The sequence below is a fragment of the Mustela lutreola genome, chromosome 8, assembly GCF_030435805.1.
Source record: "Mustela lutreola isolate mMusLut2 chromosome 8, mMusLut2.pri, whole genome shotgun sequence".
NCBI lineage: Eukaryota > Metazoa > Chordata > Mammalia > Carnivora > Mustelidae > Mustela > Mustela lutreola.
In genome coordinates this window covers 63,845,109-63,861,550 of record NC_081297.1, presented here as the reverse complement: position 1 = coordinate 63,861,550, position 16,442 = coordinate 63,845,109, and the positions used below count along the sequence as shown (strand labels likewise).

General features: G+C 45.8%; 1 protein-coding gene across 3 annotated transcripts in view; it reads right to left on the bottom strand.

The window, feature by feature from the left end:
* The window catches only part of POU6F1 (POU class 6 homeobox 1), a 29,625-nt gene extending 22,384 nt beyond the window's left edge, over nt 1-7,241 (bottom strand). Inside the window, exons 1-2 of one of the 3 annotated variants that reach the window (XM_059185327.1) lie at nt 6,775-7,239; nt 2,441-2,493 (exon numbers count right to left, since the gene is read on the bottom strand). The gene's annotated coding sequence lies outside the window, so the exon portion shown is untranslated. Of the gene's footprint in view, nt 1-2,440; nt 2,494-6,774 lie in introns of all 3 variants that reach the window. The other 2 variants (XM_059185329.1, XM_059185326.1) reach the window with 2 other exon arrangements.
* Between the last annotated feature and the right edge of the window lie 9,201 nt (nt 7,242-16,442).

Here is a 16,442-nt window from a genome sequence, read left to right as displayed (position 1 = left end):
CTCAAACCGGGCAAAGCACCTCAGTTGGTTCCCAGAGAGTTTATTTATCCCTCGCTTTCCTGGACTAACATCTAAAAACACAGGTAACCTTGAGGGGAGAGTGAACTGTTGGTGCCGAGGCATTTGCCCACAATCCGAAAATCGAGAGGTCTGGGACCATCCAGGAGTTCCAGTGGAGGGGATGGAGTCAGGGGACCTCCTTTGGCAATTGCTTTGGACCTGCTTAGAGCAACGTTCCAAGGCACTCAGGAGGAGCATTAGGAAATATCAAACAAGGGCACCTGGATGGCTCAGTCAGTTAGACTTCTGCCTTCGGCTCAGATCCTGATCCCAGCGTCCTGGGATCGAGCCCCACATTGGGCTCCCTGCTTAGCGGGGAGCCTGCCTGTCCCCCCGGTTGTGCTCTCTCCCTGTCAAATAAGTAAATAAAATCTTAAAAAAAAAAAAGTAAATCTTGGGGTGCCTGGGTGGCTTAGTTGGTTAAGCAACTGCCTTTGGCTCAGGTCATGATCCTGGAGTTCCAGAATCAAGTCCCACATCGGGCTTCCTGCTCATCGGGGAGTCTGCTTCTCCCTCTGACCTCTCCCCTGCCATGCTCTCTCTCTCTCTCTCAAATAAATAAAATCTTAAAAAAAAAAAAAAAATCTCAAACACATCCAAAACCCCCTAGAGGAGCCTGAGATCCTATTAGGAAAAATCCTGAAATGTTTCGTCCTTCATCTATTCAAATATTTCAGTGGCTATATGTGCTGGACATTGGGGATACAACGGGGGAGAAACCCTTTCCTGGCTTTGTTAAGAAGCCTTCAGTCTAACATGGAGTTAAGGAAACAGAGAGAACTGTGGTACAGTATGTTTCAGTGTCATGGTGGATAAACAAGGGCTAGAGGATCCACCGAAGGGATACCTGCTGCAGTCTGGGGTGGTCCCTTCTCCCTCATTCCAGGGTTGCATGTGGTTCCAACATGAAATGTTATGTATGCAGAATCTTACGCCATGTGGAGGAAAATGGAAATTCTTGTGCGGGATGCTGACTTTTTCTTTTGAAGATTTTTTTTTTTTTTTTTTTTTTTTGACAGACAGAGATCACAGTAGACAGAGAGGCAGGCAGAGAGAGAGGGAAGCAGGTTCCCTGCTGAGCAGAGAGCCAGATGCGGGGCTCGATCCCAAGACCATGAGATCACAACCTGAGCCAAAGGCAGAGGCTTAACCCACTGAGCCACCCAGGTGGCCCAGGATGCCTACTTTTAACACAGACTCCTTTCTGTGATTTTCATCCCTCCCTTAACACTTCATGTGGCTGAGGTTTTCAAGGTGTAAAATACCTTCTCACTCTACATTCGATTTTGCAGCAGGCGTCTCCTCTTCATGAGGTCAGTGGACTCTAAAATATGGCTGATTAAGCTGAAATTAGTTTTACCTGTACTCAGCTGAAAGAAAACCACACTTACTGTGGGAAATCACCTTTCAGAAATTTGACTTAATTCTCTCAGGGTTGTTTGTCCACATTGGCATCTCCAGCTCTAGGCTTCTTTTGTATTTAAACCATGTTTGCACTTACCTCTTGCAAAGCTGCCATTCAGAAAGGCCACAATGATGGGACAGCAGGATACTGGCAGAGATGGGGAACTAGGGCTGAGCTCACTGGTGCTTTCAAGGCTTTACCTCCTCCCTAGATGGGCTCACTGAGTCACACAAGGATCAAATTGGGACTGCATCTCGGAAGTTCAGCCTCAGATATCCAAATGCCTACTAATTGTTCATATCATCTCGTACTCAACATGTTCAAAACCGAACTCCTAATTTCTTTGTCTTTTTTTTAAGTAGGCTCCACGTGCAATGAGGCTTGAACTCACAACCTTGAGATCAAGACCTGGGTTGAGATCAAGAGTCAGACACTTAACTGACCGCACCACCCAGGCGCCCCCAAACCCATTCCACCTGCATGCAGCCTTCCCCATCTCGGCCTATGGGCAGCTTCATCTTTCCACAGATGCTCAGGCCAAAAACCTTGCCATCATCCTTGCCTTCTCGCTTATGGCTCACATTTGCTCCTTCACCAAATCCTACAGGCTCTCCCTTCCAGGATGCCCAGAATTCCCCCACTTAACACTGCCACGCCGGTCCACACAGCTTTCATACCTGGTGTGAAGGAACACCACCACATCCCTGCATACAACTATAATCAGCCCTTTTCTTAAATTGCCAGACTCCAAAGAGGCTTCCACCTCTAAGTCATTACTGCCTGATGGATTTTCTGCATGCCCTTCCATCCTTCTCTACTTCTGGTCCCAGGACACAGATTTCCCTGCTTACACGTGCTGAAGAAGAATAATTATTTACAGTTTATCGGGATCCCTGCCCTTTATACATAGTATTATAGCGAGCACCCTCTGGAGACAGAGACTGTAGGGTTCATCATCCCAGCTTTGGTATTTACCAGCTGCGGGCCTCAGGACAAATGCCTTAACTTTGGTGCCTCAGTTTCTTCATCTGAAAAAATGAGAGAAATAGCATCAACTTCATAGGGTTTGACTAAATAAATTAATGCATAAATTAATGCATGTCAAAGTTTAGATCGATGCCTGGCACACAGTAAGGGCTCAGAAAATGGGAGCTATTATCCTAATTTACATACATTATCTCATTTGAGTTTAGTGCAGCAATTAAGAAGCTAGATTCATCTCTCAGTTTTAAGATGTCTTCGGTGTGACACCTTGGACAAGGACCTAACCTCTCTATGCCTCAGTTACCATATTTGAAACGGGGCTAGTGTGACAGTAAATGGCATAAGCGTTCAACGTATCTTAACTATTATTATTCAATTCTGACACTGGCGCCCCCCACACCATAGTGCAAATCCATACTGAAACGGAACCAACTGTGTGACTTTCCACATGGGGGGGAAGGTAACTTCTGTTTTCTCAGGGATAAATAATAAGAGAGCTTACCTCAGAATTATTGTATAAAACACTAGGAACAATTGGTTATTATTACTCCCATTTTTACAGATAGAAAGTTGAGGATTAAAGAGAGGTAAGGGTATGGGCTTTGGAGGGAAACCTAGACTCAGATCCCAGTTTGGCCATGAAATAGCTGTATGATCTCGGTGTGATCTTAGCCTCTACGAAGCTTAATTTCCTCATCTTTTTTTCTTTTTTAAATTTTATTTATTAATTTGGGAGAGAACAAAACAGAGAGTGTGCACACATTAGTGGGAGCGGGTTGGAGGGCAGAAGGAGGGGGAGAAGCAGACTCTCCATGTAGCAAGGAGCCTGACCTGGGGCCCTGAGATCATAACCCGAGTCCAAGGTAGATGCTTAAACAACTGAGCCACCCAGGCACCCCTAATTTCCTCATCTTTAAAACAGTGATTAAATGGGAAAATATGCGGTTGTTATAACGGTGATACGAGATTGTGTAAGTGAAATGCATAGCATGGTGCTCTTATTATGATCCTAGTTTTATTGACAGTGAAATGGAAGGAGAGAAAGCTCAGGTGACTTGCCCAAGGGCACAGAAAAGTCAATGGCAGACTCAAAATTCAACACAGTGTTCACCTGTCCCAGACAGGTATCCTCCTAACAATAACAAATAACAATAACAATAAAGAACTTTCTCTCCGTAATGGTAAGGGGCCAATTTGGGTCCCCAAGGATCAGGACACATTGAAAATGAAAACTCTCAGTTCTCCAGACAACCCTCTCCACCTCCCCACCCCGCCCTCCATCCACAAGCAGAGATTAATAGCTTGGTAAACTGCTAACAGACCAGCTAGGCATTCAGATGGGCCAGAAAAAGGTGAAGGAGAAAAAGATAGGAAAGCAGTGAATAACTTTAATTCCCCCTTTCCAAACTCTCATGTATAATCGTAGACATATATAGGCTAACAGTAAACACTAGTTTAATAAAGACACATTTAGATTTAGTTTCTCCTCCTGTTCCCATGCCCTTGTGCCCAAACATGATTCATCCCAGACAGGGTGAAGGGAGGAGGCAAATGAAATGTGAAAAATAAAGAGTAGGTATATTTCCCCACTAGACTGTAAACTCCAAGGAGATCCACCCACTTATTAACATGCCCCAGTGCCTAGTATAATACCTGGTACATAACGGGTGTGTGTGTGTGTGTGTGTGTGTGTGTGTGTCTATGAGCCAAAAATACAAACTAAGAAATCAGGTTATATCACTTGCCCTCCTCATACTTCCTACCTTCTCCCTTGAAACACAGACCCTATTTCAATCTTTTTTTGTTCCCATTCACAGTTCTAGGACTACTTAAAAATTGTTTCAAAGAGGGGTGCCGGGGTGGCTCAGTGGGTTAAAGCCTCTGCCTTCAGCTCAGGTCATGATCCCAGGGTCCTAGGATGGAGTCCTGCATTCGGCTCTCTGCTCAGGAGGGAGCCTGCTTCCTCCTCTCTCTGCTTCCTCTCTCTGTCTGCCTTTCTGCCTACTTGTGATGTCTGTCTGTCAAATAAATAAATAAAGGGACGCCTGGGTGGCTCAGTTGGTTAAGCAGCTGCCTTCAGCTCAGGTCATGATTCCAGCGTCCTGGGATTGAGTTCCACATCGGGCTCCTTGCGCGGCAGGGAGCCTGCTTCTCCCTCTGCCTCTGCCTGCCATTCTGTCTGCCTGTGCTCGCTCTCTCTCCCTCTCTCTCTCTCTGATAAATAAATAAAATCTTTTAAAAATAAATAAATAAATAAATAAATAAAATCTTTAAAAGAAAAAAAGATACATTACTGAGGAATCAATTAAAAAAAAATTGTTTCAAAGAAGTAGCAATAAGTTCTGGAGAACCCTAACCACACTTACCCCTTCCTAATGTGCAATCCAGCTTCCCTCTTATTCCCTCTGTGGCCTCACTGACCCTCATTCTGACACAGAAAGAGCTTGGGGCTTAAAGGCAGAAGACCCAGATTGAGCACTGCTTCCCCTCAAGTAATCTCCCTAAGCCTCAATTTTCTTATTTGTAAAATGGAGCTAAAAGATAGTACCCGCCTCATGGGTTACTAAGGATTAAATTGGTAACATTTATGTAAGGCACTTAAAACTAGGCCTGGCACACAGCAAACACTATGTAACACTTACTACTATTGTTATTACTATTTTTAAAGTAGGCTCCATGCCCAGCAAAAAGCCCAGTGCAAGGCTTGAACTCACAACCCTAAGATCAAGACCTGAGCTGAGACTGAGAGCAGGATGCTTAACTGACAGAACCACCATGGCATATAAAAATAATGTTATTATTTTTAATTGAAGTATAAAGTATGTATATAAAAATGTTTTCAATTGTAAAGTGTTAAAAATTCAAAGATTACTATTATGATTTTATAGGCAGTAAATCTTGGGGAGAGGGATATGATCTTATCCCATGTTCCTTCATTATGCAGAGAACCCTTAGAGAAGCAAGTTTCTTCTGATTCACTTTTTCTTAGTTTCTAGATATACCTTCAAAAGAGAAGAAATAGCTCATCTCTCTCTCACTCACACACACACACGTTATCACTCTATGGTATGACTTTGTAGCTTTCATGGTTATGATTGGCCTTCCCTGGACCCCCTAGCCACCACCACCACCTAAACTGAAAACTCCATGACAGGGTAAGTTCTATCTGTATTGCTCAGAGCATGGCACATACTAGGTACTTTTGTTTGACCAAGGAACACAATGAAGTTCTCCGGCACATACTCAAAAACAAAATGAACAAACTTGAAAACAGGTCACAGAAATATCACCCTGCACCAGGGCTTCTATCCAAATGGAATATATGGGATTCTTCCTCAGAAAGCCCTGTTTACTCCTGTTGGCTGCCTCGGAATACCAAGATAAGGGGTGGAGGGATATATGTCCATAAACAATTCAAGACCAGCCTCTACTTTTGGAGCAAGGAATCTGGAAAAGCAGATGAGGCTACAATCTCTGCAAAGAACTTCTTTCCGTTTGTCTGGAAAGGCTTCCTGACCCTGTTTGATTTCCCCCTGCCCTGCGGTTGAGGCTTTTCTGGGGTTTCAGGCTTCCAGCCACCGCGGAATGGGGGATCCCAACGCTAAAGTGGGGATCACAAGGCACCCTGGCGCTCCCTTGGCCTTGCCAGGTGAGAATGGCCGGGAAGCACAAATCTGGCCATTATGATATTTATTAATAATAATATTGTTATTAAATATTTATGAAGTGCTCATGCTCTGATCGTTGGTTACCCTCCCACCATTCCTCCACGCTTCCAGCAACGGCTAGGTTCCTAACCCCGAGTTCCACCAGTGCTCCCTGTGTACTGTCGCTGGGGAGAATGGTGACAGGTCGCCCAGGCCGACTCAGTTGACCTTCACCGCCGGGAACCCAGGCGTCCGGGTTCTCCCCTGGGGCGGGAATCCGCTCCCGGTCGCCACCGGGTCAGTGTCTGTAACGTCCGCTCCCGTCCGTATCCCACCTGGGCTCCAGGGGAGGGGCCCGGTCCAAGATCCCCACGGGGTCCACCTGGCGGCAGCCCCCTCCCCTCTTCGGGTCCCCGCCGGCCGGCTGGCGGGCGAGGGCGCGGCCCCAGGGGTCTCCGGCCCCAAGCGGGCGGCCGCGCGCAGTCTCATTCCCAGAGCTACCCGCCGCCCCGGCCCGGCATCCCGGCACCCCGGCCCCGCGGCATTTTTTCTCTTTATCATAAATATATAAATTATGCTAATTACGGGCATTGCATATTAACCAAACCCGAAACCTCCCCTGCCCGGCCCCCTCCCCCTCCGTGCAAACCCCTCCCCGCCCCGGACCCCGCTACTTACCGGAGCCCGAGCCCGAGCCGCCTTCGCCCCCGGTGCCCGGCGGCCACCGATTAGAGATTCATCTCACAGCTCGGGCCAGGGGGCCGGGGCCGGGGCCGGGCGGCCGCCGCCCGCAGACAAAGAAGCCAGTGCGGCTTGGCTGGGCTCGGCTCGGCCCGGGAGCCGGTCGGGACCCACCGCCACCCCCGGGCCCCCAGGCCCGGCTGGGCAGAGCCGAAGGGGACTCCGCGGGCTGCGCTGGGCGGAGGGGGGGGCGGCCGGGAAGCGGGAAGGGGGAGCTGGGGGGGGGGCCGGCAGGTATATATATTTTTCTTCTTTCCCCCCTTCTACAACCCCCCCTTTTTCCTCCCCCCCCCTTTTTTCCCTCCTTCTGCTACTTGGATTTTTTTAGCTGCTGCGTCATGAGCATAATTTATGCAAAGAGCTTTGCCGCATGCTGCACCGCGCGCGCCAGCCGCCGGGGGCGGCGGGCTGGGCGGGCGGTGGAGGAAGGGAGGGGATCTGGGGAGCCGGGAACGAGGAGGGGTGGGGGTGGGGGTGGGGGTGGGGTGGGGTGGGCACCCTCCGCAGTTGGTCACGCCGGGAGGCCCCAGGGCTCTCTTCCCGGGCTGGAGTGGAGGGTCCGTGAGGCGGGTCACGCAGCCCCCCCCTCCCCTGGGTTGCTCGAGGTGGTTTCATTTTGGAAGGTGCGAGAGGGGGAGCAGGAGCACGGGAGTCCGAAGTGGGGACCTGTGCTACATTCCGTGCAGCCAAGGGTTGGGCGGTGACTCCCAGCCACCGCCGTCTTTCCTCCCTAGTTAGTCAACTGTACTCCTCATCGTGGAAAGTCAAGTTCAGGTCCATTCCCGAGCCCCAGGCCAGAACCCCAGTGCGAGACGGGAGCGGAGGTGGGGGGACTTAACCGGCGTTCAGCCAGCGTCGAACCTCCAATTGGTTGTGCCCTGGGTCCATTTCAGGGAGGGGACCCTGGTCCTGAATGCTCCCTCCGCCCTCACTCCAGTGGCGGTTGGTTGTGGGCTGTGTTGTCTAAAGAAAACTTCCTTGCCTTCTTGTCCAAGTAGACAAGAAAATGTTAAAAAAAAAAAAAAAAGAAAAGAAAAGAAAAGAAAAGAAAGAAAGAAAAAAGAAAAAGAAAGAGAGAGAGAATGAAAATGACAGTTCAGTAGAATGGAGATTCTGCTTTGCTGGTGGTGATGGCACGGAGGCTTTGGTTTACCTGGAGGCTCTTGAGGTTGGGGAAGGGGAAGGGATTCGAAGACGTCGAGTTTGGGGCCGAGGGTAAAGCAGTTTGGAGAAGTAGTGGACAAGTGGAAGAGGAAGGAGTTGGAAGACAAAAGTAGAAGAGAAGGAATGAGGGGAGAGTTGAGGAGGGAGACTGGAAATTCAGTGATTGCAGCCTCAGGCCATCAGTCTGGACTGCACCCCCTCTGCCCCCACCCCCGCCAATTTGCTGGTTAATGGAGAGCAGGGAGAGAGTTGTTTAGTGTAGTTTAGTATAGTTTGAGGGGAATGGAAGTGGAGCTCCAGCCCTCCCAGGACTGTACTGTAAGCCCCCTGGTGGAATACATTGCTGGGGAGAAGGGGGGAAGTGGGTGCCAAGTGGCCTCACACCATCACTCCTACACACTTTCCAGAATGTTGCCAGGAGCATGCTCACACCCAGAGGTCCTGGTCACAGAAGCTTCCCCCTGGAGGCCCAACATTATCATTTGCCTGGCCAGAAGGGCTCTGGTTCTGTCCCTCTGCTGTTTGTACCTGAGGGTGAGGAGATACGGCTGGTAACAGATTTATAAGAAACCAATGGATTAGGAGTCAGAATATTCAGGTTTGAGTCCCAACTCTTCCACTCACAGTCCAGGCCAGTAATTTAACTTCTTCATTACTTTATAAAATGAGGGTTCTATCTATAATCACTACTTCATAGGATTAAGAAGTTTAATAGGCTGTATGTAAAAGCACTTTGAAAACTATAAGCTCTATACTGTTGTAAGATATCTGTATGATAGTTACATCCACTTTTTAAAAAGATTTTATTTATGTATTTATTTGTCAGAAAGAGAGAGAGCAGGGGAGCAGCAGACAGAAGTAGAAGCAGGCTCCCTGCTACGGGTGACCCCCACCTTTGAGACTCTATCCCAGGACCCTGGGATCATGATCTGAGCCAAAGGCAGACACTTAGCCAACTGAGCCACCCAAGTGTCCCATAGTTGCATGCGTATTAATGGCTTTGTGAAACTCTGACACGTCATGGTATTATTTCTCTTGGGAGTTTTGTTTGGTCTGTCTATAGGCTCTTCCCCTCAGACTGTAAATTCCTCAGGAGCACAGGCTGTGTTGTATTTCCCACTACGCTGTGTGAAGGAGGAACACAGTCTTGCTATGGATCATTCTCATACAAAAGTGAAAACTCTTAGTCTGTGGGACTTGGTTTGGTGCTACACACACATCAAATGCTTTGAATGACTTGAATGTCATTAAAAAAAAATTGAATGTTTTTAAAAAATAGTATTTTATTTATTTATTTGACTGAGAGAGAGTGTGAGCAGTGGGGAGAAGCAAGGCGAGAGGGAGCAGCAGACTCCCTGATGAGCAGGGATCCCAGGATGCTGGGGTCATGACCTGAGCCTAAGGCAGCTGCTTAACCAACTGAGCCACCCAGGATAGTTTGAAGAGGGGCACTTGGGAGGCTTAGTGGGTTAAAGCCTCTGCCTCCTGCTGAGGTCTTGATCCCAGGGTCCTGGGATCAAGCCCCGAATCAGGCTCTCTGCTCAGCAGGGAGCCTGCCTCTCTGCCTACTTGTGATCTTTGTCTGTCAAATAAATAAATAAAATATTAAAAAAAAAAAAAAAAAGGATAGTGTGAAGAAAGAAAAAGATGTGATGGAAAGGGTTGAGGGAGCCATACACCAAAATGTCAATTGTGGTTTTCTCTGGAAAAAGGAAACCTTTAATTTATCCTATGTATACTTCTGTATTGCTTCAATTTTTTAAAAAAGATGTTATTTATTTGAGAGAGAAAGAGCATGAGATGGGGGTGCGGGTGGGAGAGAGAAGCAGACTCCCTGCTGAGCAGGGAGCCAGACAAAGGACTCTATCCTGGGACTCCCAGTCCCAGTCATCCAACCAACTGCGCCACCCAGGAGCCCTGCATTGCTTGAATTTTTGATGATAAGCATACATTAACTTTTTTGTATGTTTAATTTTTTTTTGATGATTTTATTTATTTATTTGACAGACAGAGATCACAAGTAGGCAGAGAGGCAGGCAGAGAGAGAGGAAGGGAACCAGGGTCCCTGTTGAGCAGAGAGCCAGATGCAGGCTCCATCCTAGGACCCTAGGATCATGACCTGAGCTGAAGGCAGAGGCTTTAACCCACTGAGCTACCTAGGCACCCCTATGTTTAATTTTTTTAAAATTTTATTTATTTATTTGACAGAGAGAGAGAGAGATCACAAGTAGGCAGAGAGGCAGGCAGAGAGAGAGGAGGAAGCAGGCTCCCCGCAGAGCAGAGAGCCTGATGTGGGGCTCAATTCCAGGACCCTGAGATCATGACCTGAGCCAAAGGCAGAGGCTTTAACCCACTGAGCCACACAGGCGCCCCATATTTTTAATTTTTTAATTCAGGTCTAACATGGGCACACAGTAAAGCACCTAAGTCTTAAATGTACAACTTAAATTTTTACATAATTATAAATCACCGAGATATAGAACATTTCTGGACACCTGGCTCAGTCAGTGAGGATGCGATTCTTGACCTCAGGGTTGCAAGTTCAAATTGGATGTGGAGCTTACTTACAAAAAAAGAAAAGAGCATTTTCAAAACCCAAGAAGACTCTCCTGTGCTCCTTGATAGTCAATAAACTCCCAGTTACCAATCTTCTGAATTCTATCCCCACAGATGAGTTTTGCTGGTTCTTGAACTTCATATAAATGGAATCAAACAGTATGGGCTCTTGTGTCTGCCTTCTGTCACTCAACATATGTTCCTGAGATTCACCCATGTTGTTGTGTCTAGCAGGACTATTTGTTCTTTTTTTATTGCTGTATATATTCCATTGCATAATTATGCCACAGTCTACTATTGATGGGCATTTGGGCTATTCCTGTTTTTGTTCCTTCTATGGATAAAGCTGTTAGGAACATTCTTGTGCAAGTCTTTTGGTGAATATATGCACTCATTTCTCCTGGGTAAATACTGAGGAGTGGAATTGCTAGGTTTGGAGTATATATTTAACTTTCATCGAGTCTGCATTTTCAATAATGTTTGAATGAATTTATGTCCTTAGTAGTAACATATGAGAATTCTAGTTGTTTCACATCCCCTCTAATACTTGTAATACAGTTGTTGTTGTTGTTTAATATTGCAGTGCAGTCTTTTTTGGAATAAGTATATATTTGATAATTTTAAAAAAGCTCCAACAATATAAATATTTTCATGGATGGGTGGAGAGAGTTGTTGCCAGTGGCTTCCTTCTGCTTCCCATGCCAAAGAAAGCTCTTCAGCAGTATCCTCAGCCCAGCACATTTTTTTCTCCTGCACTCCCACTTCCCATGCCTTCCAAGCCTGCATTTCTTTAGCAAATAGTTATTATCTACTGTATGCCAGACACTGGGCTGTGTGCTAAGTGTCCAGTGGAAAACAAAACAGACTGCTCTCTTGGAATTTATAGTCTACTAGGGAAACAGACATGAAACAAAAAATAAACACTCTATCATTACACATTACATATGTTTAAGAAAACAAGGTGGTACAAAAGAGTCATGCTGTGAGGGGGAGGGGCAGGGCAGACCTCTGAAGCAGTCAAATATAAAGCAAAGTGTAAAAGACAGTATAAACAGGAGGCAGAAGGAACAGCAAAGGCAGAAAAAGAGGCAGGGCAGAGGCCATGAGGCAGGGAAGAACTTGGCGTTCAAGAACCTGAAAGAGGACCAATATGGCTGGAACACGGCAAGTGAGAGTACACAGAATGGGGCTGGGAAGATAGGGCCCGCATTAGGAAGGCCTGGCCTGGTTTATCTCCTCCCAAAAACCTTCTTGAATGATACCACATTGTTCTAATTAGTATTATTTTAATTACATCATTGTTCCAGTGACTTCATTATATAATTTGTAGTTTATAGGCCATCATTCTTTTTCTGGAGAATATATTGGTTTCCCCAACAGATGTGGGGCAGGGCCTTATGTTTCCTCTATTGTCTGATCCCCTCCAAGCACTTAGCATATCAGGGGGACAGCAAGAGACTGTTGACAGGAAGAGTCCCCCGTGACACTGCACTCCATTCCTAGAAAGCTCTGGGAATCTGAGCAAATAATCCCTGGTGTCCCATCTTCCCCGCCTTGAGAACTAACCCAGTTCCAGGTCTTCAGAAATGGTCAGGGAACAATCAAATTTCCCCAGGATCCACGCGTACTCTCCTCAATACCTTCCTGGCGTCCATAGCTAATCTTGCCCCTCCCCCTCTCTAATCACCAGATTAAAGGCATCACTGCTGTTGCTAAGGGAATGAGGCGTGGGCAGGTAAGAGTGAGTTGGAGGACGATACAGCGGGGAGTCAGGTTGGTCAGCAGGAAAAGAGAAGAGAAAGACAGTGATGCATTTCCAAGTGCTTCTCTGCCAGTGTCTTCCCCTCTGTGCTACCTGCTCATTCTCTCCAAAAGCTATGAGGCTTTTTTTTTTTTTTTTTTACCTCTGGAGTGTTCAATTTTACCATGTTATAGCTTGTAGTGGTTGGCCGGTTTTCACAAAACAAGGAAGCTGTTGTCCATCTTGACCTGGGTCATACTGCAGCCCTTGTGAGAATGGGTGATGAAGGAGAAGGTCCCTGAGTATTGTTAACAATGCGGGATATTTTAAGGTGAGAAGCCAGAAGGGTTTTTTAATATTCTTCTTCTTAAAAAAAAAAAAAAATTTTTTTTTGAGAAGCCAGAGTTTTTGAAAACTTGTATGTGACAGAGTATGGCTATGCATACTCCATTTTTTTTAAAGACCTCCCACCCTGAAATGCGTGTATTTTATTCTATTTACTTTAATTTTAGCAATGATGTAGTAGAACTGTATTACTAGGCTGCTGTCACTCTGACAGATCACCCTACCAGCTCAAAGGGTAAATATGTGGGTTTTTTTCCCCATAATTTTTGTACAGTAACAAGGTGAGGAACATTTTAGCTCATAAATTATTTACCAAACCTCACAGGCATAATAGGCTGTGTGCATATTCATCAGGCCATCATCCATTATTCATAAGAAGTTCACTTCAACTGTTAGAAGAAAATGAGGTTGTTGATTGAAATGCTGAAGAAAGGTGGTCTTTTGTTCTCCCCCCCCTTTCTCCCATCTGAGTAAGTCTGGAAGTTTCCATCAAAAAATGATATTGTAGGAAAAAGAAATTTATTCCTGACATGCAGATGTGTAGGTAAGTGGGAAAGCAAGCCTGGAGTAGGAAATAAATTGGCAGAATCACCCACCATTCATTTAACTTGGCTAAAGGCCCCTGATTCCTGCTTGCATAGAGATTGTGCCCAGGAAGTGGCTGGAGGGGCTACCCTTCCTTGCAATAAAAGAGCAGCTTCAGCAAATCTGATAGTTAGTTGCATTCTACAGCTCAAGACCTATTTTTCATTAATCTTCTTATTTGACCTTCACACCAAATCTGTGCGGTAGGAATAATATTAAGATGAGAAAACTGAGGCTCAGAGAGGTTAAGTGACTTATCTAAGGCCAAACAGCTGGTGAGGAACAGACCAGGAGTAGAGCCTACATTTTCTTTCACACACTATGTTCTTCATAGTCTGTCTTCCTAATGCCTCTGGATGAGCTGCTAGGACTGCCAACCGCTATCGCCACAGGAGTAAGTAGAAGACATAATCCAATCAGATCCAGGATCTGTGTTCAGACATGACCATGATCGCTTACTAGTTGTGTAACCTTGGGCAAATTAGCTTTCTTAAGCCATACTCTCCCATTTGTAAAATGAAAATAACACTCACTCCTAAGGTTTTATAAGTGTTGATGGAGATAATGTATCTAAAACCCAAGTGTCAGCATTTACGTCCCTTTTTAAAATTTTTTCTTTCTTTTTTTTTTTTTATTTCCCTCCATTTTAAGGGTCATCTCTCTCTAGTGTATTTGAGGAAGTGGAACGCAAGGCAAGGTTTGTCTCATGCCTGTCTCCCAAATCTTCTGTTTCACCTTCTGTTCCGTCTGGTCCTGGGCCACTAACTTGGCTGCTGATCACAATCTAGCACACCTGGTGTGGTTCCTTTGATGAAATGCAACTATATTCACAGTGAGGCAGAGCTGTGACTTCTCCCCAACATGACTACACAAGGTGTTCTTTACTGGAGGGTTGGGGGAAGACTAAAGAGAATTTCAGGGAATAAGGGAAAGCTTAAAAATTTGCTTTTAGCTTTCCCCATAATCCAGATGAAAAACAGCTGAGAAGTTCACTCTTGATATTAAAGGGTCTGTTCCTTTCATGGATGTAGCCCAGACCCTAACCTGACTCCCTGTCCTCAGGTCTGCTTCCCTCCCTACAAACTCCTTCAAACCTCCACTTCTTTCTGGGAAGCCCCAGGCCCTTCCTCCCTCTTGTTCCTCAGCTGCCCTGAGTTCATTTCCCTAAATCTGACAATTTGATCCGGAAGAGTTGAATGGGGGTGGGGTGTGTGTGTGTGTGTGTGTGTGTGTGTGTTGGAACCAGTGAAAAGCGCCACAGAGCGTGTGTCCCAGTGAGCTTTGGCACACAATCCACCCAGCAGAACGATCTAGGGAAGGCTGGGATCCAAGTCCAGAACCCTTCCAGTCTCTTGGCCAGATTGAGATGCAGATGAGGCTCTATTCTTGTCTTTTGGAAAGTGAGTAACCTCTGGAACACAAACACACACCTTTAAGAAGAAAATGAAATCTTCACCCCCAAACCGGCAAATGTCGATGTGTGTTAGTATGACTCCCATTACTTTGCACTTTTAATGAGCACAAGATGATTCTGATGCAGGTGGCTTGCGATTTCACATTGAAAAAAACGGATGGAAACCCCAGAGGAAGAGACACTGCCCTGGGGTTTACTAGGCTGCCCCTGCCACTGTGGAATTAGCCCATTGCATTACCATGCAGAGCAGTGTTAGTGCCTCTCCTACAAATGCTGACCTGAAGAAGAAAGGAGGGTCCATTTCTGAGTCATATATCTTGTAATCCTTGTTCCCTTAGTTACAAAAAAAACAAAAACAAAAACAAAAACAAAAAAAAACAAAACAGCCAAAGCTTTGAAAAGGCTGCTTCAAAGAGCCTGATTGGATTCTTCTACAAACCTCTCCCCTCCCTCTTTGGGCTGGAAAATGGGAGGTGGTTTTGTTCTTCCAGGTACATGAGTCAAGAGCAGAAAACATAGGTGTTCAAGAAAGGTACATAAAAAAGCTCTGCCCAGCCTGATTAACTGGGAGTAGGGACCCTGCAGGAGGAGGCAAAATGATTCTCAGACCACAGCTTACCCATCTCTACTGCAGCACTTACTGAGCTCTGCCCTAACTTTGCTCCCACAGCTGTCTGACCAGGCACATCAACAGTTCATTAACCATCATCCTGGGCTTTCCCTTTTCCTCATCCTAACATTGTTGTTATTATTATTTTTAAAGATTTTATGTATTTATTTGTCAGAGTGAGAGAGCACAAGCAAGAGGAGCAGCAGGCAGAAGGAGAAGCAGGCTTCCCACTGAGCAAGGAGCCCTATGCGGGGCTGGATCCCAGGATCCTGGGATCATGACCTGAGCCGAAGGCGGACACTTACCTGACTAAGCCACCCAGGTGTCCCCAACATTATTTTTAAAAAATACCTTTATTGAGGTATAACGGACACATAATAAGCTACATTTAAATTGGACAATTTGATAAATGTTGACATATGTACTTACCCATGAAACCATTTCCACAATCAAGATAATGAACATATCCATGACCCCCTAAGTTTCTCAGAGTCCATCTCTCCCTCCTTGTCCCTCCCTCTCCCCCAGGCTTTTTGTCACCACATATTAATTTGTATTTTCCAAAATTTTATATAAATGGCATCCTACAGTATACATCCTTTATTTTGGGTCAGGTTTCTTTGACTCGGCATAACTGACATTATCCGTGTTGTGTGGATCCATAGTTCATTTATTTTCATTGTATGGCAATACCACGATTTGTTTATCCATTCACCTACTGAGAGTCATCTGTGTCATTTCCAGTTTGGAGCTGTTACAAATAAAGCTGTGGTAAATATCCTGGTAAGTCTTTGTTTGCTCATAGGCTGTCATTTCTCTTGGGTTAATGGGAATGGAATGGCTGGATCATAGGGTATGTGGATTAAAAAAAAAAAAGTTATTTTATTTCTTTAACTTCAAATTTTTATTTAAATTCCAGTTAGTGGAGCACCTGGGTGGCACCCAGCTCTTGCTTTCGGCTCAAGTCTGTTCTCAGGGCCCTGTGTGGCCTCCAACCTCAGCAGGGAGTCTGCCTGAGAGTCTCTCTCCCTCTGCCTCTGCCCCACCCCAACTTCCGCCCTGCACGCATGCATGTTCTCTCTCTTTAAATAAGTCAATCTTTAAAAAAAAAAAATAAATTCCAGTTGGTCAACAAATTGCGCAATATTAGTTCCAGGAGTAGAATCCAGTGCTTCATCACCTACACACAA